The sequence below is a fragment of the Phocoena sinus genome, chromosome 15, assembly GCF_008692025.1.
Source record: "Phocoena sinus isolate mPhoSin1 chromosome 15, mPhoSin1.pri, whole genome shotgun sequence".
In the NCBI taxonomy this organism is placed as follows: domain Eukaryota; kingdom Metazoa; phylum Chordata; class Mammalia; order Artiodactyla; family Phocoenidae; genus Phocoena; species Phocoena sinus.
Genome location: NC_045777.1, coordinates 34,509,739 through 34,534,470, shown reverse-complemented (window position 1 = coordinate 34,534,470; position 24,732 = coordinate 34,509,739).

The window sequence follows — 24,732 nt, the reverse complement described above, 5'->3', positions numbered from 1 at the left end:
CTTTATCTACAAGGATCTGCATGTTCTGAGCCCTGCCAAACTCTCCAACTTCATCTCATATATGAGTCCACCATACTAAGGCCACATTGGTCTCCTTTTTCTACAGTTGCCACACTCTCATCTTTCAAGCCTCAGACCAAACTTAATCTCCTCAGTGGCCCTCACCGTTCCCTTTTCCCCAATGACCATTTACAGACCTTCTGTTTATCAGCACTAATTAGAATTTGTAATAATCCTGTTAATTAATTTACTGAATTGATTACTGTTTATATAGTCATGTCTTGTAGGGTTCATGGGGCAGTACCCAGATTTTATTTGGCTATATCTCCAGCACCGAGCACAGTGCCTAGACCAAATAAGGGCTCATAAGCATTCATTGAATTATAGCTTATGATTACTTCAGTAGATCATTTTTGTCAAAGATTATTTGCTTCTGCCTAGCAGATTTTAATAAAAAAAATGTTAACAGTCATTAAATGCTTCTGAAAAGATATCATATTCATTTGGTAATTAAATTCTATCTATGTGATAAGAAGTACCTCCTTTTTATAATAGGAACAAGATTGGGTTTGAGGTACTCTGATACACTAACTTTTCTGAAAAAATCTTACTGAGAATATGCTCAGAAAATGATTGATGAAACAAGCAGTGCAAAATCTTGATACTTGTTGAATCTTGGTGATGACTACATAGGCATTTATTTCATAATTCCATGTAATTCTGTTTCTTTGAAAATTATAACAATAAAACATTAGAAAATATATTATACATCCAGGATGTGTCTTTGAGTTCTCTTGAAGGTAGAACCTAATGGGGGACCTTGGGTGCAGGTACCTTGAGAGACGGTCAGTGAAAGGAGAAGGGAGTGAGTGAGAAGAGTAAGATGGAGAACAGGGGCAGGGAAAAAGGATGCACTGATGAGCATGTTATCATTGCAGGAAACTGAGGATCGATCCAGCTGGGGACCCCCTGAGGAATCACGTAAAACACACCACAAAATTGTCTTGCCAAAGGGAAGGGAGATGGAGTGTTAATCTACTGAAGTCAGGGGCCAGTGATAGAGGGCTGTTCCCATGGTTTTGACTTCCTCATGTGTCCAGGCTAAAAAGATTGAGCAGCCTACCATGGCTTTGGAGAAAGTTCCAAGGTAACAATTCAGACAGGTACAGCGAATGGAAAGGGAGTGGAACTGTCCAACACAACTGATGACATCGGTTTGGGTGAAGGGTTGTAGCCCAGGACACCACAAAAAATTTGGCATGATACATGTATGTGTGCATTTTGATAACAGAGCAACTGTTTTACTAGCTCCTCCATTTATGTGCAAATAGAATTTATAAATCCAGTGCAGCTGCTATGAATCCTCCATGATTGGAATGTTTGCGTGTGGCCTATGAAACAGGCAAAATAGTAACTATTTATTTATTAGTTAGATGTAATTGAAAATAAGACGTAGTGAACTTTGCTACTTTGGGGATTTATCTTTTGGATTGTAGACTGTCTTCTCTTCATATTTTGGTGGTATCATCTTAAGAATGATAAGAGAAAATCTGTAAGAAAAAAAAATCTAAGAGGAGCAAATACAGGTAATAAGAATTAGATGAAATGATTAGTCCTGTTCTTTATCAAGAGTAATATTACAGTCAAAGTATACTTTTGTTACCTTGTTGATCCTAAAGATTTTAGCAGTATGAACATCTCAATATATTTTACTGTATTAAAATTTCAACCTGGGACTAGGATTTGACAAATGAAATAAATATTGTAGCCTATAATGTGTGAGTGGTGATCAGATTTATATATATATATATATAAACTCAATTTTAATGCATCTAGAACATAGACTAATTAATTTTCTTTATTAATAATATCAATTTAAAGACATTTACAAAGCATGTATTCTGGGCTAGACATCTCATGATTTTGAGTCAAGGAACACAGTCATTCAGTAGGCAAGATGTCCCTTCTAAACCCTGTTTTCCTCTGAATATAATGAGGACAAAATGCAAAACATGCAGTACGTAACTAAAATTTTTAATTTTAAGGACTTGTCCTTGAAAAGCTGCATCATGAATAAAATCATTACTTTCCTACCTTTAATGAATGAAAGGAGACAGTGAGATGATGAGAGAAGTAGCTTCACCTCAGTCATAGAACCATAACATTTTATAACTTTGGGTGATTTGTCAACTATAACCATCTAATTTAACAGCTAAGTTTACACAAGCACATAAATGTCAATTAAGAAATGTGTGAGTGCAGTGAATCAAGGTTGCTGAACAAATTTCTCTTAAGAGAAGTTTCCAAATCCATAGCTGGTCTCAACAACATTTTTATTCTATGTATTTCTGATACAAATCCTTTCATGATTTCCATTGCTTGTTTAAAGTTTTCCAACAAGTTTCCAACAAGTTCTCATACTAGCTCAGAAATGGCAGTGAAAGACAGATATCACCACCTTATTCTTTCTTCCTATCAATTTTTAATAATAGAGCCGAAGGATTAAATAAACCAAACAACAAAACTATACTAATTAATTTGATATCCCTATCAAGTAATCATTTTATCTGCCCTATCTATCTATTCGTCCATTCACCCATTCATTCAGCCATACATGCATCCATAATTAGGTATTCATATACTCATTAATGGCACATATATCGTGGTATGCTTGGAGTGAGTTTGCACTGGATAATGAAAGCTGATTCTGTGCGTCTTTTTCCAATTCCATATTTAATGACACCAAGGCGATAGCTTGAAATTGGACACGGTGAGATTTTTTACACTATAGAAAATATTGAATGCTATAAGTCATCACCACAACCCCCGCTGCAGTGAGCGGTGTTAAACATTTACCAGCATAGCACAGTTAATGTCAGTATCTCCACTTGGTTGGTTTAAAAATTTAAGCACAGTGCAAAATAGATGACAAACCTGAGGATAATGGGGAGTTTACTAAAGTAACTGCCAGTTGCACCCCAAATTTAAAGAATAATTTGTTTGATTAAAAATCATAAATCTATAAATCCTAGGAAAAGAAAAAATATTTCCTTGCAGTTGTACTGAGAAAGAGCCACATTTTCCTTTTGGTGTTATAAAAGATGCTGTTGAAATGCACATTTCTTCTTTGATTATCTATAAAGGCTAAAGTTATGCTATTTAAAAATATATATCATTTATTATTGTACCAGATTATAAAAGAACCATAAGAAATATTGATTTTTTCCTAGCTTCTTGAATTGAATGCTTAGATTATATAGTTTAAGATTAGATATTATGAAAGATATTGTTTTCCTCTAAGTTTAGGTTTAGAAAATTTTCCATATATTTTTACATGTACACCTTAACATTTAACATTATCACTCCAAATAGTTTCTTTCTTTTTTTTTTTTTTTTTTTTTTTTTTACTTTCTAAATTTTTGACTTGAAAATGTCATTCCTTTTTTAGGAAATTCTAGTTTTATTTCAATATTATCAAAATTTGTAGACTTAAGTTCTACTCTTTAAAATCAATATAATGAGAATGATATTTTAACTACAGTTGAATTTGTTTTTATTTTATGAACATGTATATAGTTTCTGTTATGTAGCTATTAACATCAGCTCATTTTTTTTTACATTTATTATTATTATTATTTTTTAAAACGTCTTTATTCGGGTATAATTGCTTTACAATGGTGTGTTAGTTTCTGCTTTATAACAAAGTGAATCAGCTATACATATACATATGTTCCCATATGTCTTCCCTCTTGCGTCTCCCTCCCTCCCACTCTCCCCATCCCACCCCTCCAGGCTGTCACAAAGCACCGAGCTAATATCCCTGTGCCTTGCGGCTGCTTCCCCCTAACTATCTACCTTACTACGTTTGTTAGTGTGAATATGTCCATGACTCTCTCTCGCCCTGTCAAAACTCACCCTTCCCCCTCCCCATATCCTCAAGTCCGTTCTCCAGTAGGTCTGCGTCTTTATTCCTGTCTTACCCCTAGGTTCTTCATGACATTTTTTTCCCTTAAATTCCATATATATGTGTTAGCATACGGTATTTGTCTTTTTCTTTCTGACTTACTTCACTCTGTATGACAGACTCTAGGTCTATCCATCTCACTACAAATAGCTCAATTTCATTTCTTTTTAAGGCTGAGTAATATTCCATTGTGTATATGTGCCACATCTTCTTTATCCATTCATCCGATGATGGGCGCTTAGGTTGTTTCCATCTCCGGGCTATTGTAAATAGAGCTGCAATGAACATTTTGGTACATGACTCTTGTTGAATTTTGGTTTTCTCTGGGTATATGCCCAGTAGTGGGATTGCTGGGTCATATGGTAATTCTATTTGTAGTTTTTTTAAGGAACCTCCATACTGTTCTCCATAGTGGCTGAACCAATTCACATTCCCACCAGCAGTGCAAGAGTGTCCTCTTTCCTCCACACCCTCTCCAGCATTTATTGTTTCTAGATTTTTTGATGATGGCCATTCTGATTGGTGTGAGATGATATCTCATTGTAGTTTTGATTTGCATTTCTCTAATGATTAATGATGTTGAGCATTCTTGGCTCAATGATGTTGGCAGTCTGTATATCTTCTTTGGAGAAATGTCTATTTAGGTCTTCTGCCCATTTTTGGATGGGGTTGTTTGTTTTTTTGTTATTGAGCTGCATGAGCTGCTTGTAAATTTTGGAGATTAATCCTTTGTCAGTTGCTTCATTTGCAAATGTTTTCTCCCATTCTGAGGGTTGTCTTTTGGTCTTGGTTATGGTTTCCTTTGCTGTGCAAAAGCTTTGAAGTTTCATTAGGTCCCATTTGTTTATTTCTGTTTTTATTTCCATTACTCTAGGAGGTGGGTCAGAAAGGATCTTGCTGTGATTTATGTCATAGAGTGTTCTTCCTATGTTTTCCTCTAAGAGTTTGATAGTTTCTGGCTTTACATTTAGGTCTTTAATCCATTTTGAGCTTATTTTTGTGTATGGTGTTAGGGAGTGATCTAATCTCATACTTTTACATGTACCTGTCCAGTTTTCCCAGCACCATTTATTGAAGAGGCTGTCCTTTCTCCACTGTACATTCCTGCCTCCTTTATCAAAGATAAGGTGTCCATATGTGCGTGGGTTTATCTTTGGGCTTTCTATCCTGTTCCACTGATCTATCTTTCTGTTTTTGTGCCAGTACCATACTGTCTTGATTACAGTTGCTTTGTAGTATAGTCTGAAGGCAGGGAGCATGATTCCTCCAGCTCCTTTTTTCATTCTCAAGATTGCTTTGGCTATTCGGGGTCTTTTGTGTTTCCATACAAATTGCGAATTTTTTTGTTCTAGTTCTGTGAAAAATGCCAGTGGTAGTTTGATAGGGATTGTATTGAATCTGTAGATTGCTTTGGGTAGTAGAGTCATTTTCACAATGTTGACTCTTCCCATCCAAGAACATGGTATATCTCTCCATCTATTTGTATCATCTTTAATTTCTTTCATCAGTGTCTTATAATTTTCTGCATACAGGTCTTTCGTCTCTTTAGGTAGGTTTATTCCTAGATATTTTATTCTTTTTGTTGCAATGGTAAATGGGAGTGTTTTCTTGATTTCACTTTCAGATTTTTCATCATTAGTATATAGGAATGCCAGAGATTTCTGTGCATTAATTTTGTATCCTGCTACTTTACCAAATTCTTTGATTAGCTCTAGTAGTTTTCTGGTAGCATCTTTAGGATTCTCTATGTATAGTATCATGTCATCTGCAAACAGTGACAGCTTTACTTCTTCTTTTCCGATTTGGATTCCTTCTATTTCCTTTTCTTCTCTGATTGCTGTAGCTAAAACTTCCAAAACTATGTTGAATAAGAGTGGTGAGAGTGGGCAACCTTGTCTTGTTCCTGATCTTAGTGGAAATGCTTTCAGTTTTTCACCATTGAGGATGATGTTTGCTGTGGGTTTGTCATATATGGCCTTTATTATGTTGAGGAAAGTTCCCTCTATGCCTACTTTCTGGAGGGTTTTTATCATAAATGGGTGTTGAATTTTGTCGAAAGCTTTCTCTGCATCTATTGAGATGATCATATGGTTTTTCTCCTTCAATTTGTCAATATGGTTTATCACATTGATAGATTTGCGTATATTGAAGAATCCTTGCATTCCTGGAATAAACCCCACTTGATCATGGTGTATGGTCCTTTTAATGTGCTGTTGGATTCTGTTTGCTAGTATTTTGTTGAGGATTTTTGCATCTATGTTCATCAGTGATATTGGCCTGTAGTTTTCTTTCTTTCTGACATCCTTGTCTGGTTTTGGTATCAAGGTGATGGTGGCCTCATAGAAGCAATTTGGGAGTGTTCCTCCCTCTGCTATATTTTGGAAGAGCTCGAGAAGGGTAGGTGTTAGCTCTTCTCTAAACGTTTGATAGAATTCACCTGTGAAGCCATCTGGTCCTGGGCTTTTGTTTGTTGGAAGATTTTAAATCACAGTTTCAATTTCAGTGCTTGTGATTGGTCTGTTCATATTTTCTATTTCTTCCTGATTAAGTCTTGGCAGGTTGTACATTTCTAAGAATTTGTCCATTTCTTCCAGATTGTCCATTTTATTGGCATAGAGTTGCTTGTAGTAATCTCTCATGATTTTTTTTATTTCTGCAGTGTCAGTTGTTACTTCTCCTTTTTCATTTCTAATTCTATCGATTTGAGTCTTCTCCCTTTTTTTCTTGATGAGTCTGGCTAGTGGTTTATCTATTTTGTTTATCTTCTCAAAGAACCAGCTTTTAGTTTTATTGATCTTTGCTATCGTTTCCTTCATTTCTTTTTCATTTATTTCTGATCTGATTTTTATGATTTGTTTCCTTCTGCTAGCTTTGGGTTCTTTTTGTTCTTCTTTCTCTAATTGCTTGAGGTGCAAGGTTAGGTTGTTTATTCGAGATGTTTCCTGCTTCTTAAGGTGGGCTTGTATTGCTATAAACTTCCCCCTTAGAACTGCTTTTGCTGCATCCCATAGGTTTTGGGTCGTTGTGTCTCCGTTGTCATTTGTTTCTAGGTATTTTTTTATTTCCTCTTTGATTTCTTCAGTGATCACTTCATTATTAAGTAGTGTATTGTTTAACCTCCATGTGTTTGTATTTTTTACAGATCTTTTCCTGTAATTTATATCTAGTCTCATGGCGTTGTGGTCAGAAAAGATACTTGATACAATTTCAGTTTTCTTAAATTTACCAAGGCTTGATTTGTGACCCAAGATATGATCTATCCTGGAGAATGTTCCATGAGCACTTGAGAAAAATGTGTATTCTGTTGTTTTTGGATGGAGTGTCCTATAAATATCAATTAAGTCCATCTTGTTTAATGTATCATTTAAAGCTTGTGTTTCCTTATTTATTTTCATTTTGGATGATCTGTCCATGGGTGAAAGTGGGGGTGTTAAAGTCCCCTACTATGAATGTGTTACTGTCGATCTCCCCTTTTATGGCTGTTAGTATTTGCGTTATGTATTGAGGTGCTCCTATGTTGGGTGCATAAATATTTACAATTGTTATATCTTCTTCTTGGATCGATCCCTTGATCATTATGTAGTGTCCTTCTTTGTCCCTTTTAATAGTACTTATTTTAAAGTCTATTTTGTCTGATATGAGAATTGCTACTCCAGCTTTCTTTTGGTTTCCATTTGCATGGAATATCTTTTTCCATCCCCTTACTTTCAGTCTGTATGTGTCTCTAGGTCTGAAGTGGGTCTCTTGTAGACAGCATATATAAGGGTCTTGTTTTTGTATCCATTCAGCCAATCTGTGTCTTTTGGTGGGAGCATTTAGTCCATTTACATTTAAGGTAATTATAGATATATATGTTCCTATTCCCATTTTCTATATTGTTTTGGGTTCGTTATTATAGGTCGTTTCCTTCTCTTGTGTTTCTTGTCTAGAGAAGTTCCTTTAGCATTTGTTGTAAAGCTGGTGTGGTGGTGCTGAACTCTCTCAGCTTTTGCTCGTCTGTAAAGGTTTTAATTTCTCCATCAAATCTGAATGAGATCCTTGCTGGGTAGAGTAGTCTTGGTTGCAGGTTTTTCTCCTTCATCACTTTCAGTATGTCCTGCCACTCGCTTCTGGCTTGTAGGGTTTCTGCTGAGAGATCAGCTGTTAACCTTATGGGGATACCCTTGTGTGTTATTTGTTGTTTTTCCCTTGCTGCTTTTAATATGTTTTCTTTGTATTTAATTTTTGACAGTTTGATTAATATGTGTCTTGGGTATTTCTCCTTGTATTTATCCTGTATGGGACTCTCTGTGCTTCTTGGACTTGATTAACTATTTCCTTTCCCATATTAGGGAAGTTTTCAACTATAATCTCTTCAAATAATTTCTCAGTCCCTTTCTTTTTTTCTTCTTCTTCTGGAACCCCTATAATTCGAATGTTGGTGCATTTCATGTTGTCCCAGAGGTCTCTGAGACTGTCCTCAGTTCTTTTCATTCTTTTTTCTTTATTCTGCTCTGCAGTAGTTATTTCCACTACTTTATCTTCCAGGTCACTTATCCGTTCTTCTGCCTCAGTTATTCTGCTATTGATCCTATCTAGAGTACTTTTAATTTCATTTATTGCGTTGTTCATCGTTGCTTGTTTCATCTTTATTTCTTCTAGGTCCTTGTTAACTGTTTCTTGCATTTTGTCCATTCTACTTCCAAGATTTCGGATCATCCTTACTATCATTATTCTGAATTCTTTTTCAGGTAGACTGCCTATTTCCTCTTCATTTGTTAGGTCTGGTGCGTTTTTATCTTGCTCCTTCACCTGCTGTGTGTTTTTCTGTCTTCTTATTTTGCTTATCTTACTGTGTTTGGGGTCTCCTTTTTGCAGGCTGCACGTTCGTAGTTCCCGTTGTTTTTGATGTCTGTCTCCAGTGGCTAAGGTTGTTTCAGTGGGTTGTGTAGGCTTCCTGGTGGAGGGGACTAGTGCCTGTGTTGTGCTGGATGAGGCTGGATCTTGTCTCTCTAGTGGGCAGGTTCACGTCTGGTGGTGTGTTTTGGGGTGTCTGTGGCCTTATTATGATTTTAGGCAGCCTCTCTGCTAATGGGTGGGGTTGTGTTCCTGTTTTGCTAGTTGTTTGGCATAGGTTGTCCAGCACTGTGGCTTGCTGGTAGTTGAGTGAAGCTGGGTGCTGGTGTTAAGATGGAGGTCTCTGGGAGATTTCCACCATTTAATATTATGTGGAGCTGGGGGGTCTGTTGTGGACCAGTGTCCTGAAGTTGGCTCTCCTACCTCAGAGGCAGAGCCCTGACTCCTGGGCTGGAGCACCAAGAGCCTTTCATCCACACGGCTCAGAATAAAAGGGAGAAAAAGTAGAGAGAATTAGTAGAAGTATGAGGAAAGAAAGAAGGAAAGGAGGAAAGGAAGGAAGGAAGGAAGAAAGAAGCAAAGAAGGAAAGAAAGGAGGGAGGGAGGGAGGGAGGAAGGAAGGAAGGAGGGAAAGAAGGAAAAAAGACAGAAAGAAAGAAGATACAGTAAAAATAAAATAAAGTATAATATAGTTATTGAATTAAAAAATATTTAGAGAGAAAAAAAAAAGGGGACGGATAGAACCTTAGGACAAATGTTGGAAGCAAAGCTATACAGAGAAAATCTTACACAGAAGCATACACATACACGTTCACAAAAAGAGGTAAAGGGGGAAAAATCATAAATCTTTCTCGCAGAGACCACCTCCTCAATTTGGGGTGATTCGTTGTCTAAAGGAGGGAAGGAAGGAAGGAAAGAAAGAACGAAAGAACGAAGGTAAAGTATAATAAAGTTATTACAATTAAAATTACTTATTAAGAAAAAAATTTTTTTAAAAAAACCATGGACGGATAGAGCCCTAGGACAAATGGTGGAAGCAAGAGTATACAGACAAGATCTCACACAGAAGCATACACGTACACATTCACAAAAAGAGGAAAAGGGGAAAAAATCATAGATCTCGCTCCTAAATTCCACCTCTTCAATTTGGGATCATTCCTTGTCTATTCAGGTATTCCACAAATGCAGGGTATATCAAGTTCATTGTGGAGCTTTAATCCGCTGCTTCTGTGGCTGCTGGGAGAGATTTCCCTTTCTCTTCTTTGTTCTCACAGCTCACAGGAGCTCAGCTTTGGATTTGGCCCTGCCTCTGCGTGTAGGTCGCTGGAGGGCGTCTGTTTTTTCGCTCAGACAGGACGGGGTTAAAGGAGCCGCTGATTTGGGGGCTCCGGCTCACTCAGGCCGGGGGTTGGGGGATGGGGGAAGGAGGGGCACTGCGTGCGGGGCGGGCCTGCGGCGGCAGAGGCGGTGTGACGTTGCGGCAGAGGCCAGCGTGACGTTGCACCAGCCTGAGGCCCGCCGTGCGTACTCCCGGGGAAGTTGTCCCTGGATCACGGGAACCTGGCAGTGGCGGGCTGCTCGCACACAGGCCCCTTGGTTGCGGCAGCAGCAGCCTTAGCGTCTCCCGCCTGTCTCTGGAGTCCGCGGTTTTAGCTGCGGCTCGCGCCCGTCTCTGGGGTTCACGCTTTTAGCCGCGACTCGCGCCCGTCTCTGGGGTTCGCGCTTTTAGCCGTGGCTCGCGCCCGTCTCTGGGGTTCGCGCTTTTAGCCGCGGCTCGCGCCCGTCTCTGGAGTTCCTTTAAGCAGCGCTCTTAAACCCCTCTCCTCGCGCACCAGGAAACAAAGAGAAAAGAAAAAGTCTCTTGCCTCTTCGGCAGGTGCAGGCTTTTCCCCGAACTCCCTCCCGGCTAGTCATGGTGCACTAACCCCTTCAGGCTATGTTCAAGCCGCCAACCCCAGTCCTCTCCCTGCGCTCCGTCCAAAACCGAAACCCGAGCCTCAGCTCGCAGCCCCGCCCGCCCCGGCGGGTGAGCAGACAAGCCTCTCGTGTTGGTGAGTGCCAGTCGGCACCGATCGTCTGTGCAGGAATCTCCCTGCTTTGCCCTCCGCACCCGTCGCTGTGCATTACTCCGCGGTCTCGAAGCTCCCCCCTCCGCCTCCCGCAGTCTCCGCCCGCGGAGGGGCTTCCTAGTGTGTGGAAACTTTTCCTTCTTCACAGCTCCCTCCCACTGGTGCAGGTGCCGTCCTTATTCTTTTGTCTCTGTTTTTTCTTTTTTCCTTTTGCCCTACCCAGGTACGTGGGGAGTTTCTTGCCTTTTGGGAGGTCTGAGGTCTTCTGCCAGCCTTCAGTAGGTGTTCTGTAGGAGTTTTTCCACGTGTAGATGTATTTCTGGTGTATCCGTGGGGAGGAAGGCGATCTCCGCGTCTTATTCTTCCGCCATCTTCAAGGTCCTCCATACATTTATTATTAACATGATCCTGCAATCAGTGCACAGGTCGAATCTCAGGTCCAGCATTAAGTAATTCACTAAGTTTCGGGAGGAATCTCAGTCGGTCTTCTGAGTTGCGAGGACCCCGGAGACGGCGCTAGGCAAGCGGGTCCGACCTTTTTAGGCCCCCCGGTCCGCAGGTGGAGTTCCTGGAAGCAGCGGGACGCCTCGGCAATGTTGGGTCTGTTTCAAGCTCATTTTTCAAATCATTATATTTATCTGACTTTACCATATAAGTTCTGTCTTCCTTATCTAGCATTGATGAAAATAGATCTTTAAGTCATTGTAATTATATCTGTATCATTATAATTTTAATATTACTTAAGTCTAACCTTTTGTGTTTTACATGTTTCTAACATTTTTTGATACCTAAAAGTTTAAGACTAGATTATTCTTCACTGTGAGCTACACCTTTATCAAGATAAGATACACTTATCTTTTAATATTTAACAGTTTTAGCTAGAATTCTACTTCTCCTTATATTCACATCAATATCCTTGCTGTTTATTTATCTATAGCTTCCTGTCATAGTTTGCCTATCCCTCTATTTTTAAAAAAGCATCATTAAATTTTACCAGTGTCTTTTGTTCATATTTAAAATATATTTTAATATAATCTACAAATTTCTTTTAATAGGTGTTAAATCTATATAAGTTTACTGAGCTTTCCTAAGAATTATTTTGGTGATTTTTGCATTCATTGATTTCTTGTTTTACATCTTCTCTTTATTTCTATCTTTAGAAATATTGCTTAAATTTTCTTAACAATTTTCTCTTTATAGTGATTTTAAGTTATATATGCTGTCTTTATTCACTTTGGTTATTTTCACATTAAAAATAGTCTATTTGTTAATTAGAATGTACACACTGTGAAGGAGGGACCAAGATCTGATCATTTATCTCTGCCATACCAGCATTGAGCATGTCCTTGCTCAGGGATGATGCTAAACAACTATTTGCTAAATGAATAAATAAATCAATAGGTGTTATTAATAAAACAAATTGATTTGCTATATTAAATAAAAAGAGAAGTTTAGGATATCTTCATTTCTTTCCTCTTCCTCAGTCCTGCCACTACCTTGTTTTAATTTAAATAAAACAAAGATATTTTCATTGATTTATTTTTAAGCGATATGTTCTTTCTTATCCAAGAATTACTTTTTGACATTTGTCAAGTTTCATAACTATGTTTATAACAGTTACTCAGACACCAGGCCTGTGTTAAGTTCACTACTCACTGCCTTTTCTTTTGAACCACACATACCCTCAAATTGAGTTAATTATTGGTTTTGATTCATTTCTTGGTTAAGTGAAGCACTTCCTTGAGTAATTTTTTTCAAGATAGATAACTGAGTAGCACACTTTCTGAGTCATTGTATGTCTGAGAAGGTCCTTCTATCCTTACTAATAAATGTTGACTTGGCTGAGGTTAGAATTCTTGGGTCACAAACATTGTCCCTAAAACCCAGAAAATACTTCCCTATTGCCTTATTCAATACATTGCTGTGGAAGAAAAGTATGATGGTATCTTCGTAGGTCTTATTTTACTCTTTCTGCCTAGAAGCTTTTAGAACATTTTATTTTTATACTCAAAGAAATACAAAATAAGTTATTAAGTTTGTTTAATTGTGGGTCAATTTTTATTTTTTTTAACTTGAGATTAATTTATATTCTTACAAAACACACAAAATGGGTGAAGGGGGTCAAAAGGTATAAACTCCAGTTATAAAATAAGTTATGGGGATGTAATGTACAGCATGGTGACTATAGTTGATAATACTGTATAGAATATTTGAAAGTTGTGAAAAGAGTAGATCTTAAACTTCTCATCACAGGAAAAAAAATTGTTATTACGTATGGTGACAGATGTTAAGTAGACTTATTGTAGTAAGTAGATCATTACTTACTGATTGTAAGTATTGTAGATTGTAGATTGTGTAGTATTGTAGATCATTTCACAATATATACAAATAAATCATTATGTTGTACACCTGAAGTTAATATAACATTATATGTCAATTTTATTAATATCTATTATTCTTAGACTCCTGAACTACTTGTTCAAAACTTTCTTCAGTTCAGAAATTTTAAAATTAATTGGATTATTGCATCTCTTTGCTTTTTAGAATTCTGTTTCATACTTATTCAATCTCCTGGTTCTAAATGCCTTGTTCTTATATCTCTGATCATTTGCTTTCTCCTCAAATCCTTTACTTCTGAGTTTTGGGTGAATTTCCTGAGTCTTTCTCAAATACCTCCTTCAGATTTCTAGAATATAATGAATTATTTATTTGATTGCTCTTTAAAATTTGGTGGTGATTATTTTCACTTGCAAAAATCATTGCTAATAGCAAGCTTTGCTTTTCATAAATGTTATATTCTTTCAGATTGGATTAGGAATAAGAGTTAGCAATTTCTTAGGGAAAAAATATTTCATAAACAATGCATGTTCTCTGCTTTTGAAGAGTTTTTTTTATATTGAGCTGCTGTGTTTTTCACATATTGATTTTTCTGAGTATAGATTATAGAGTATACACTATGATAACACAATATGTGATTTTAAATGTATTCTTTTAGAGATTATTTGCGTCATTAAATCAGAGAAACAATCCCAAAAGAGGGAAAATGTTTATATTTTCTAAAGTGTCTTCAATAACTGTTTGGGGATTTAATAGGCCAGGAGAAATAATGGAAAAGCTCTAGGAATCCAGTGTGCAGTAGGAAAGTTCATGGGGTGTCTACTGCTTTCTACTCAGCTACTTTGTGTATCTGTGGGTATAGTTCCCACAGTTGTTCTTGAAGTTTTTGTGCCTTGTATAGACTGACCCTTGTCTACATTCCACTCCATCTCCTGTGCATAACTTAAAAATTACTTCAACTGCATGTGGCAAATCCCAAATAAAAATAGCAGTGAATAACCTTCTATTTCTCTTTCATTGTTGAATGAATAAATGGTCAATGGAGACATACAGTATGTTGAGAAAGGAAGAAGCAGGATCTGGCACCCAGTTATATTTTTTGAGATCAAATAAAGGAAGCCAGAGGCCTCAACAAAAGACACTTAAAACAAAAAATCTTCAAGGATGAATTTGATAAGAATATTTGACTATTTAACAGTGCAGCTAGCCCCTAGTTGAAACTGTTTTATTGTTATCATCCACGATATTGAAGTCATATTAGATACGGTGGTGGTGAAGAGCATGGGCCATAGGATCTGCCACATTTGGGTCTGAATCTTGTCTTTGCCACTTACTGGCTATGCAGCATTCAGCAAGCTACATCACTTCTCTGTGTGTCAGATTCCTTACCTCTAAAAGGGGTAAAAGACTCTCTTACAGCATTATGGAAAACACATGCAAAAATACTTATAAAAAACAAACCTGATACAGAGGAGGTCTCATTTAATCTAGATATTATTATCATCATATAGAATAATAACATTGTGTATAAGACATTGAGTTCATCACCAAGCCAGGAAGAAAATGATATCTCTCTCATTAAAGTGTAACATTAGGATGTTATCAATTTTTAGAATTCTCTGATTAGTATCCCAGGCTATATTCAATGCAATTCAGAAAATTAATGACTTCTAAGAGCCTCAATATAAAAGAGTATGTGGTTCTATCTTGTCGTCAAGGAGTTTCCAAACTTTTCTTTATATTTGAATTACCTAGGGATCTCTTAAAAACTTTGAAGACTAGGTCATACCCTAGACCAAATAATCTATAATCTCTGGAGTTAGGACAGAGGTGTCAGTATTTTTTTAAAGCCCTCCAGATGATTCCAGTGCTCCTATAAGTATAGAAACCACTACTCTAACATATGATAACCTTATCTGGCATTTAGTATCCTTATTTGAAGAATTGAATAGCACCTTTATAAAAAGGTAGATTTTAAAATTAAATGAGATATGTAAACAAATTTCTAAATATCATATAACTATGGTCTCAATAAAAGATAATTTAATTCTACAAACTTAATTTTCTTCCAATGGATTCTTTAGATGATTTGAATTCATTTAGAGAGGCCTGAGTGTTCTATTTTCTAAAATCAAGGTATTATATATTTTTCTTAAAATCTTCAATGTATGAGAAACACTAGTGTCAAAAGTTACATTAAAAATCCTGATTAAAAAAAAAATTTCTCACATGTCCTTCTGTTACTAAGAACAGTAAAATTGTTTATCATGTCTGAATGAAGAGTGAGCAATATATTGGTCATTCTTTATAAGAGAAATACCTCATCACCCAGCACACTACACTGTATTGACGTCAATGTTCTGAAACAATTTGTTTGCTAAAAGTCTCGCCAAATCAATGAAAGTAAAAAGTCTCAAATTTTTTAAAAAAAATGTGGTTTGTGGTTAGTGGCAAAACCCCACAATATCCACACATGTCTAGAACTGTAATTGTTCTTTTTTTAAAAGATTTACCCATAAAACAGGTAAAAAGACATTTGAAAATTAGCAGGCACTGTTATTTCTTTTCAAAACAGGGGCATCCATTATCATTGTTTTCTTAGAATTATGAATTTCTATGTGTTATGTCCACTTTTATGACACATGACATAGACAAGGGTGTGGAGCAGAGAAGACATACCAGCTAGGACCACCTAGGGCACCCTCCATTGTGGGTGATGTCAAGACTTAGGACATAACATCTTTAAAGAATCTTTTAATCTTTTGTAGGCAAGAACCTAAGACCAACACAGCATCTCTGGGGATAATTTATTTGATACATTGTTGGTATCACCTCAAGTATCACTTACTTCTGTAATTCCATTTTACTAAATTCCATTTGTGTCCAATTAAAATCAAATAAACCCACCCTCAAACACCATCTACTATAAAATTTGGAAGGAATCAGATGTAGAGTCAAAAACCATTGTTGGCATGGAACAGTTTAAAATAAATGCCCTTTCACCAAATATTTTCAAAAGTGTCAAAGGCATAGTAGAAAAGAGAATCACTGAAAGGAAATATTTTATATTTGACAAGTCAATAAATTGTTGATGGGTTTGGGCTAAGTGGTCTACAGATTCCAAGGTGGCATACTTCTATCTGAGTTTCTTATAGGTTCTAAAATTCTCAATCTGGGTTTGGTTGAGAAATTTAGATTCTACTATTGGTGGGCATTTTATTACATGCATGAGCTTTCTGTGAAATTAGAGTAAAACTGTATAAAAAGGAATTTGAATTTCTAGCACTTGTGTACGTTGTCCCTGAGGCCATGAGACAGGCTTTGGACATTTACCCGTAGTTGAAGATATCTCCCATCACATTGACATTAGCTTTAACTGCCAGGTGGAGAGGATATTGAAAGTAGATTGTGCTCCAAAATTTAGAGTGAATATAAACAAACAAAGAATGTCCCCCAACCCCAAACACTTCCCTTGTAAGAACCTGCAACAATTCTTATTCTTGCAATGTCTCCTTTGAAAGCAATATTTTGTCATCTTGAGAAAAAAAATATGCTTTCCCATCCTTATGGGATAGCGATTACCCAGGAATGGTGCAAGGCAGGAAATGGAGTCAGGCGTGTTGGGAAGTACGGAGCTGGGCTGCACGGGCAGCAGAAATTCCCCTAGAAATTAGGCACTCAGAAAATTTTGCTTTCTTACTTACAAATTTTCTCCTTTTCTTTTCTTTCTTTCTTTTTTTTTTTATAGTAGACAGTCTCAGACCAGGTTATTCTTTATGTTCTCGTCTCACGGCATCATGTAAAACCATGGCAGGGCTCATTTTTCAATGTGGCATGATGTTCAAGACTCGACACATATCAACAGTAAGACTGGCGCCCTGGACAACAGAGTGGAAATATTCACTTTGAAAAGGGATATCATAAACCAGAATATGAGAAGCACATTAAAGCTCATGTCTATGAAACACAACCTCTGCTCCCAAAGCTGACATTTGACCCGTAATACTTGCGTATGAAAAATTATTTTCTGCAGCCTAAATGCGCATTTCAGAAATTGATCTGAGGAGAATTGGTGAACTTTTTCTTACAGGGATAGAATTTCAGAAAACCATGCTTTTCTGAGTTTAGTTTCATTTACTCTCGTGAGTAAAGCTTAAGAACTAGGATGTTAGGTCTAAAAAGGAGCTATATTCCCTGTGACATTTATCTTCATTCTAAGAGAGTTGGCTTATGTAATTGTCCTCCATTTTCAGATGGCAGTGAAGTCAACCCTACTGGACTCCTCTTTTTAACTTCTATTGTTTTCCATAATTCTTGCTCATCACTTAAAATACGTTAAATGTTGGTCTATTGGAAAGGAAACTCATACTTTTATTTTCATCCTATTGGTGCTTTTTATTATTATTCTAAATGGAATTCTGTTACATTTTAGAATTAGATAGACTAACTTAAATAATGGGAAGATCTTTTTCCCTAGGGATCCTGAATGCAGTTGTATGATTTAAGTATTAAGCAAATTTGCAGACTATCTTGTCATATGTCTGTTGTGTCAATCATAGCATGGCAGGAATAAAAATGGTTATGAAAAATGATGCCTTGAATTGAATTGAAGGTGCTTCTCTTTTAGATACAGGGCCTTGAACATTTTGCTTTGTCTCAGGAATTCCCAATTTTCTAGTGTGTAAAATGGGTGTAATAACCCCCAACTACTGCAGAGTCTTTTTATGTTTTTTATTTTTATTTTTGCAGTACGCAGGCCTCTCACTGTTGTGGCCTCCCCCGTTGCGGAGCACAGGCTCTGGACACGCAGGCCCAGCGGCCATAACTCACGGGTCCAGCCGCTCCGCGGCACATGGGATTCTCCAGGACCAGGGCACAAACCCACGTCCCCTGCATCGGCAGGCGGACTCTCAACCACTGCGCCACCAGGGAAGCCCTACCGAGTCTTTTTGAGAGCATCAGACAGAAGTAGTTGAGCCTTAACTAGTCACACAGGCAGTATCCTTATGTAAGTGTAGAAGGTTGTGAAGAATAAAAATGGAGATAGGAATTTTGCTGATATCTGGTGTTACTAATGCTGCTCTGTGGGCAGGAAGGAGTGCACAGGTGTTGATCTGTGGTGTTGAAGCTGATAATAAGAGTGGCTGGTCCAGGTATCTTTAGCCTCACCAGTGTGGCCCAGACTCCCACCACCAAGGCTTTCTCTGCTGGGGTCTGAGCACTGTGTGCCCAACTCAGACCCTGTGGTCCTGAGGTGCTGGAAATTAGTATGCCTCCTTTCACCTCTCAATGAAAGATTCACGAGAATTGGTGAATAAAGGCACTGTCTCCTAGATCCCTTGTGTGGGATACTTCTGAGGTGCATGTTCTACATTGTCTCTTGGTTTCCTGGCAGCTGGATGAAGCTCCAGGCCCAAAAAAAAGACAAGAGGTTTCCATTGTACCTCTGGGCCTTGCAGGCCGAATCCGCTCCTCTACCTCTGAGCCTTTGCCAGCTTCCTTCCAGCCCTTGTGGATCTCTTTCAATTCCTGAAACACACTCAGCCTAGCCCTCTCTCAGGGCCTTTGTCCATGCTGTTTCCCCTCACCAGGCTGCCCTCTACACTTTATCGCTTACTCATTTTTCTATCAGTTCAAAAATTTATTTTTCATGGAAGATTGACATTCCTGCCTAGACTGGTTTCCACTTTTATACACTTCTTATCCTTTAATCTTCATAGTGTTGATTTAGTTTGTAATTATATACATGTGGGGATATTTGACTGCCTCCCCATAAGGAATGTAGAACTCTAAGAGGACAAAGAGCGTATCTACTTTACTCACTAATTTTTCCTTAACTCCTGGCAGAGTGCTTGCTGACTGTTTATTGGATGAATGAGTGTTATAACCAATATAAACACATTCTATGTGTATAACTGTATTTATTTATTTATTTATTTTTAGCACAACTTCTGCTTCTAGAAGTTTTACTTTAGTTGCCCTTCCCTTTAGAACAAAAGATTCCTGGGGCTAAAATTCTCTTACACCCACCATGAAAGAAGTGGACCTCTGTGTGGTCAGAACTTTTTCTAGGGTAGAGGAGACTGGGCCAGTTGAGAACAGTGGACATAAGGGCTGCTGTGGCAGCTGTGATGGGCAGGTGGCAGTAAGGTGGGAAAGAAGCGACCCAGATAGCTGTTGCCAGTGAAGGCTTGAGTCTGTGGGTCAGGGTGTGGAGTGTCTTGGGGCTGGGGTTGAACACTGGAAACCCAAATCCTCCATTTTGCTGACTGGCTTCAGGTATTTTCTCCTAGGGGTTCAGTTTCCCTTTATGACCCCCATCCCAGAATTGCTCATTGCACATTTTAACCCATGTATCAGCATTTACCTGTATCAGAAATGTATCTTAGAGTTTCCTTGGTCCAGTGGACTCTCCCCTGGCATGGTTTAGTCTATGGGTATAGATTATGATTAATGTAAATTGTTATTTTAAAAAAAAGAATGGATATCAGAATGTTCTAATATTCTAGTGGAATATCAAAATTCTAAATAAAATTATTCAGTCTAAAATGTGAATCAAAATAGATGATAAATAAATGAAAATTTAAAATTATACCAAATTCTCATGGGAGGTGTATTTAGAGACTCTTGAAATGGAAAATGTGTAAATTCCAGTTTACCCTTCCAGATCCCATGGAGGAGGACAGCTTCTTGTGAAACATGCAAAGGAGAGGCAGCACGCATCTGCCTCATTGTATTTCTTTCCTTTTTTTTTTCTTTTTTTTTGGCTGTGCAGCTTGCGGAATCTCAGTTCCCCGACCAGGGATTGAACCTGGACCATGGCAGTGAAAGCCCAGAATCCTAACCACTAGACCACCAGGGAACTCCCCCCATTGTATTCCTATATGTCAAATTTGTCCTGGAAAAAAATTCACTCAACTATGTGAATAACACAATCAAGCTTCAGCAACCCTTGTCCCAGGAATCTCCAGATATCTGGAACAGAATACAAAATTGTTTCCTATTTTTCTGTTTTGCTTGCACAATGACTTGGTTACCGATTTTGTTTTACATGTGTTGACATCATCCTTGAGTTCTAAGCAGTTGTCTCTGATCAGCTGCGTCAAGTAAGGGAATCACTCCCCAAGCTTGGTAGTCAGAAATGCTGGGGAGGTTTACGATGAGCCCTAAGGGAAGGACTCAGATGTACAAAGAAATTGCTGTAATATCAGTGGGGAGGATACCTGTTAGATTTTTTTTGTTTTTGTTTGTTTTTTTTTTTTTCCTAGAGCAAAATGAACCTTAGGGGAATGGAACACCTGGTGAAATGTTTGCTCAAGTTCATTTAGCAATATCTTTTTTCATTCCTGTAGGGGAATTAGCAGAGTGCTAAAGGTTTTAAAGAATTCAGATGAAAAGCCATCTGTTCTCTGGGCTTTGTTCAATCTCAATCTAAGGATGGCTTTGGAGATTTCCTATTCCCTAATTAATTCCTCTAGATGAGCTTGTGGGGTTGGCTCAATTTATTTTTTGAAAGATGGAAAAAAATGCTTCCATCAATTAGTCCTTTGTTATGTTGTGACTGAGATGGAAATAGCTTTTTGCCAAGTGGAGCAAGGAGCTGAGAGATGCCTGTGTGTGCAGTGGCCAGGTGGCCTTTGTCAGGAGGCCTGGCTTTGATGTAAGTACAGTTCTCTGGGCCTTTCAGATAATTGGTGAGAAAGCACCCAGCCTGGCAGGAATCTGAGTAATATTTAGCCTGAAGCACAAAGGCAGGGAAACCAAAGCAGTGAATAGGAGTCATATTTTAAAGAGCATAATTGTTTGAACAATTTTTTGTATTACCATGTGTAATGTGTTCTAGTTGAAGGCTCCCTGAGTCCTGTTTTCTGGGACTGAGTTTTCTGTGCAGACAAACACTAGGAGGGCAGCTGGAGGGCTGAGAGGGGAGAGGGAAGGGAAGAGAGAGGGGAAACTCACCGCCCCAGCATCAGCAACAGGCATACATGTCTCCTGGTGCCCTCACTGAGTCTGGGGCAGTGACCTATGATTTGGCAGGGACTGACTTCTGACTTTGCAAGAGAGATTTTGACCCTTGGACCATGGAGATTTGCATATTACATGATTAGGCCCTGACTTGATCAAGGACCAGGATATGACAGTAAAATGAATGACAGAAACTTAGTGCCAACTTTCTCCTGCCAGCTCAGGTCTTGTGACTGGGGATGGAGAGAGCCACAAGCCCCTGCTCTGGCACAATCAGGAAGCTGGGTTCCAAGATCTGTCACTGTAGCTGGATTACATGCTGAGCTAGCAGCATGGTTAGCCACGTGGGTGCTCTTGGTTGGGAAAGCATAGACCCCTCCCCTGGCAGGACTGAGCATGAAAAGAAAAAGCTTGGGGTCCAAGCCTTGCTGTTACCCGGCACTGATTGGCTAAAACCCTGACCATAGCAAGTTTCCCACAGAGCACTGCAGAAGGAAAACTACTTTTATGAGAAACCAGACTGCAGGGGTCAGTCTTGGACAAGTTAACCCTTATCTCTCAATAATTACCTTATTTGGCCCTAAATTTTTTCTTTTTTAAAAATGGCACCTTTTTCTATAAATGTTGGGAAGAGTAAATCAAATAATGTTTTTAACACCACTGGCACAGTTCTTGGCACATAATAAGAATTATTTTATCATCTTTATTATTTTTCTATGATAGATCATACAAAATTATTGAGGACTTTCTTACAATATTTAATAAGATAATATTTTCTTCAAGCACCAACTACACTATATTGACCTTCTCTTTTCCATCTCAGGAAGTAACTTCCTGAGTAGTATATTTGGGCTCTATCTGTATTATCCTGTTCCCTATCGGTTTCCCATGTATGATCTGATCTGTTAACCAAATTGCAAAAGTCATATCTTATAATTCTTATGCGTCCCATGGTCCTGCCACCATACCTTGGTCTAGACTAGAGAGCAAAGAAGCTCAACAAATATGTATTAATAATTAAGGTAGTTATAAATCCTTTCAAATAGATTCCTTGTAGCAAAGCCAATGAGAAATTCTGCAATACCTCTTTGTTTTATCTCATTTGGTTTTGAGATATGTATGTTTTATATCTCATTTGGGTTTTAGCTCATATGACCACACCTAGTCTGTAACATTTTCACAAATATCTTTCTTATTAAAGTTAAATATAAATAGAGTGTCACACAAATACCATATGATATCACTTATATGTGGAATCTAAAATATGGCACAAATGAACTTATCTATGAAACAGAAACAGACTCACAGACATAGAGAACACACTTGTGGTTGCCAAAGGGGAGGGGGAATTGGGAAGGGATGGATTGGAAGTTTGGGATTAGCAGATGCAAACTATTACATATAGAATGGATAAACAATGAGGTCCTACTGTAAAACACAGGGAACTATATTCAGTATCCTGTGATAAACCATAATGGAAAAAAATATAAAAAAAGAATGTATATATGTATAACTGAATAACTTTGTTATATAACAAAAATTAACACAACTTTTTAAATCAACTATACGTCAATAAAAATAAAAGTGTCATCTTTAATACTTCTCCACAGATGTATTTAACTTGCTAAACTCAGATTCACATCAATAGTCTCCCCTTCCTTATCTTTTCTCAAGAAATCTAGAAACTGAAAGATGCTGTGGTCAATACTCTTTCCCTTTACCTACATGGGGTAATCCTGTCAATTCACATCAGTGACTTTTCCAGAGACTTACTACCCAGGATGCCACTCTTATATCTCAACAGTCCTTTGTCCAGAAAGTGTCCACACTTCTTAGCACAGTATTTCCAAGCCACTACACCCCAAGCTACCCACACAGATATGGGTCTCACAACACCCAGCCCTTCATTCAGTCAGCTTATCTGCAAACTAGTCTCTCCTATAGCATTTAGTCTAAAGGAACTGATTCACCTGTTGGCAGTTTACCAAATACTTTCCACATGCATAGCTATTCATGTCTTCTGTCCTCTATCTTCTTTGTTTTTTTTTTCATTTTACAGATCTTTAAAAAATATTTTTTATTGAAGCATAGTTGATGTACACTCTGTCCTTCATCTTCTAAATAAAACTAGTAATTCTAAAATCCTAATTTTGTCACATTAGCTTAGCTTGCAAATCACTTAATTTTCCTATATCTCCAAGTCCTTTTCTCTAAATTTTGTGTAAATACCTACCTCACTTCTCTTATCTAGAGATGAAATGAGAACACACATAAAGATCTCTTAGCTCAGGTGTTTACAAATCGTACTTACATGTTCTCCCTTAACCCCTTAACCCTCTCCCTGCTGAAATTATTCAAATCTCATCCAGTGCAAAATATACCACTGTGACTGGACAGAACATATATAAGCTCTTCCTTTAAAACTTTATCTTACTCCAGGTATTTACCCTATTCCTGGCTAACTGATACAATTTGCATAAAATCCTTAAATGTTCTTATGCTTTTCTCTCTCTGTACTTGGCTCACCTTCTGTCCTTAGGGGTAGAGGAAGGTTTAGCAAACAAAACTGAAATATAAAAAGAAACGAGATGTGGAGAGAGAGAGAGCGGGGAAAGGCGAGAAAGAGAGTGAGAGCTCACACAGCATGGACATCCTGGCAAGTAGAGAGGGCAGATGGGTTTGTTAGTAGGAGTTAGAGCTGGGTGGGAGTAGATAGTGATGGGAGGGAAAGGTGTAATTAAGGTGACCAACAGACTCAGTTTGCCTGAGACTGAGGGGTTTTTTGGGACAGGAAACATTCAGTGTTACAACACGTTGGTCATCATAGGTGGAGTGGAAGTGCAGTGGGCCAAATTCAGAAACAAGAAACTCAATCAGAAGGCAAATGTGCTGGTTGTTTTGGAGAGTGGATTCAGAAACTCAAACCACTGGTTGTTCAACCACTGGTTTGACTTGTGGTCAAAGAATCATTCTCACCTGAGTGTGAGGAGCAGCCAGAATAACCTCTCAAGCAAAACACAGTGAGGACCCCAGTTCAAGCCCACATCGTTAGGGTACTCCCTGCTTTTCGAAAGTTCTCTTTACACCACTCACTTTTATGGAAGGCCTATATTAATGCTTGCTTTTGCTAACTAAAAAAATCCAAAGAGGATTTTCGCTTTTATGAAAAAAGATAAAAAACGAAAATAGTGTTTTGCAGTGAGCCCTTAGAGATGCAGTGGACACCCCAGCAGCAAGAAGGGCACCACCAAGCTCTGTCCCTGGAGCTATACTCAGCATCCCGGCATCAAGCTGCCAGAACTTTGAACTGAGTCTGTGAGCATCTGTGCTTTATCTCAATTTATTTTGTGCATCTGTTAGCAAGATGCGTCCTAAGGTAATTGATTCTTCATTTTATGCCATTTGGGCTTACAAAGTTTTCTTAGGACTGCTCTACTTGGATAGCAGGGAAACCTGTACTCCCTGTGAGTCAATTCCAAGGATGAACTACAAATGGGGCAGCCTTGTCTGATGAGGCTGTGGGTGCTGTTCCACCTGATTTCTGGTGCTGCTTATGGGAAG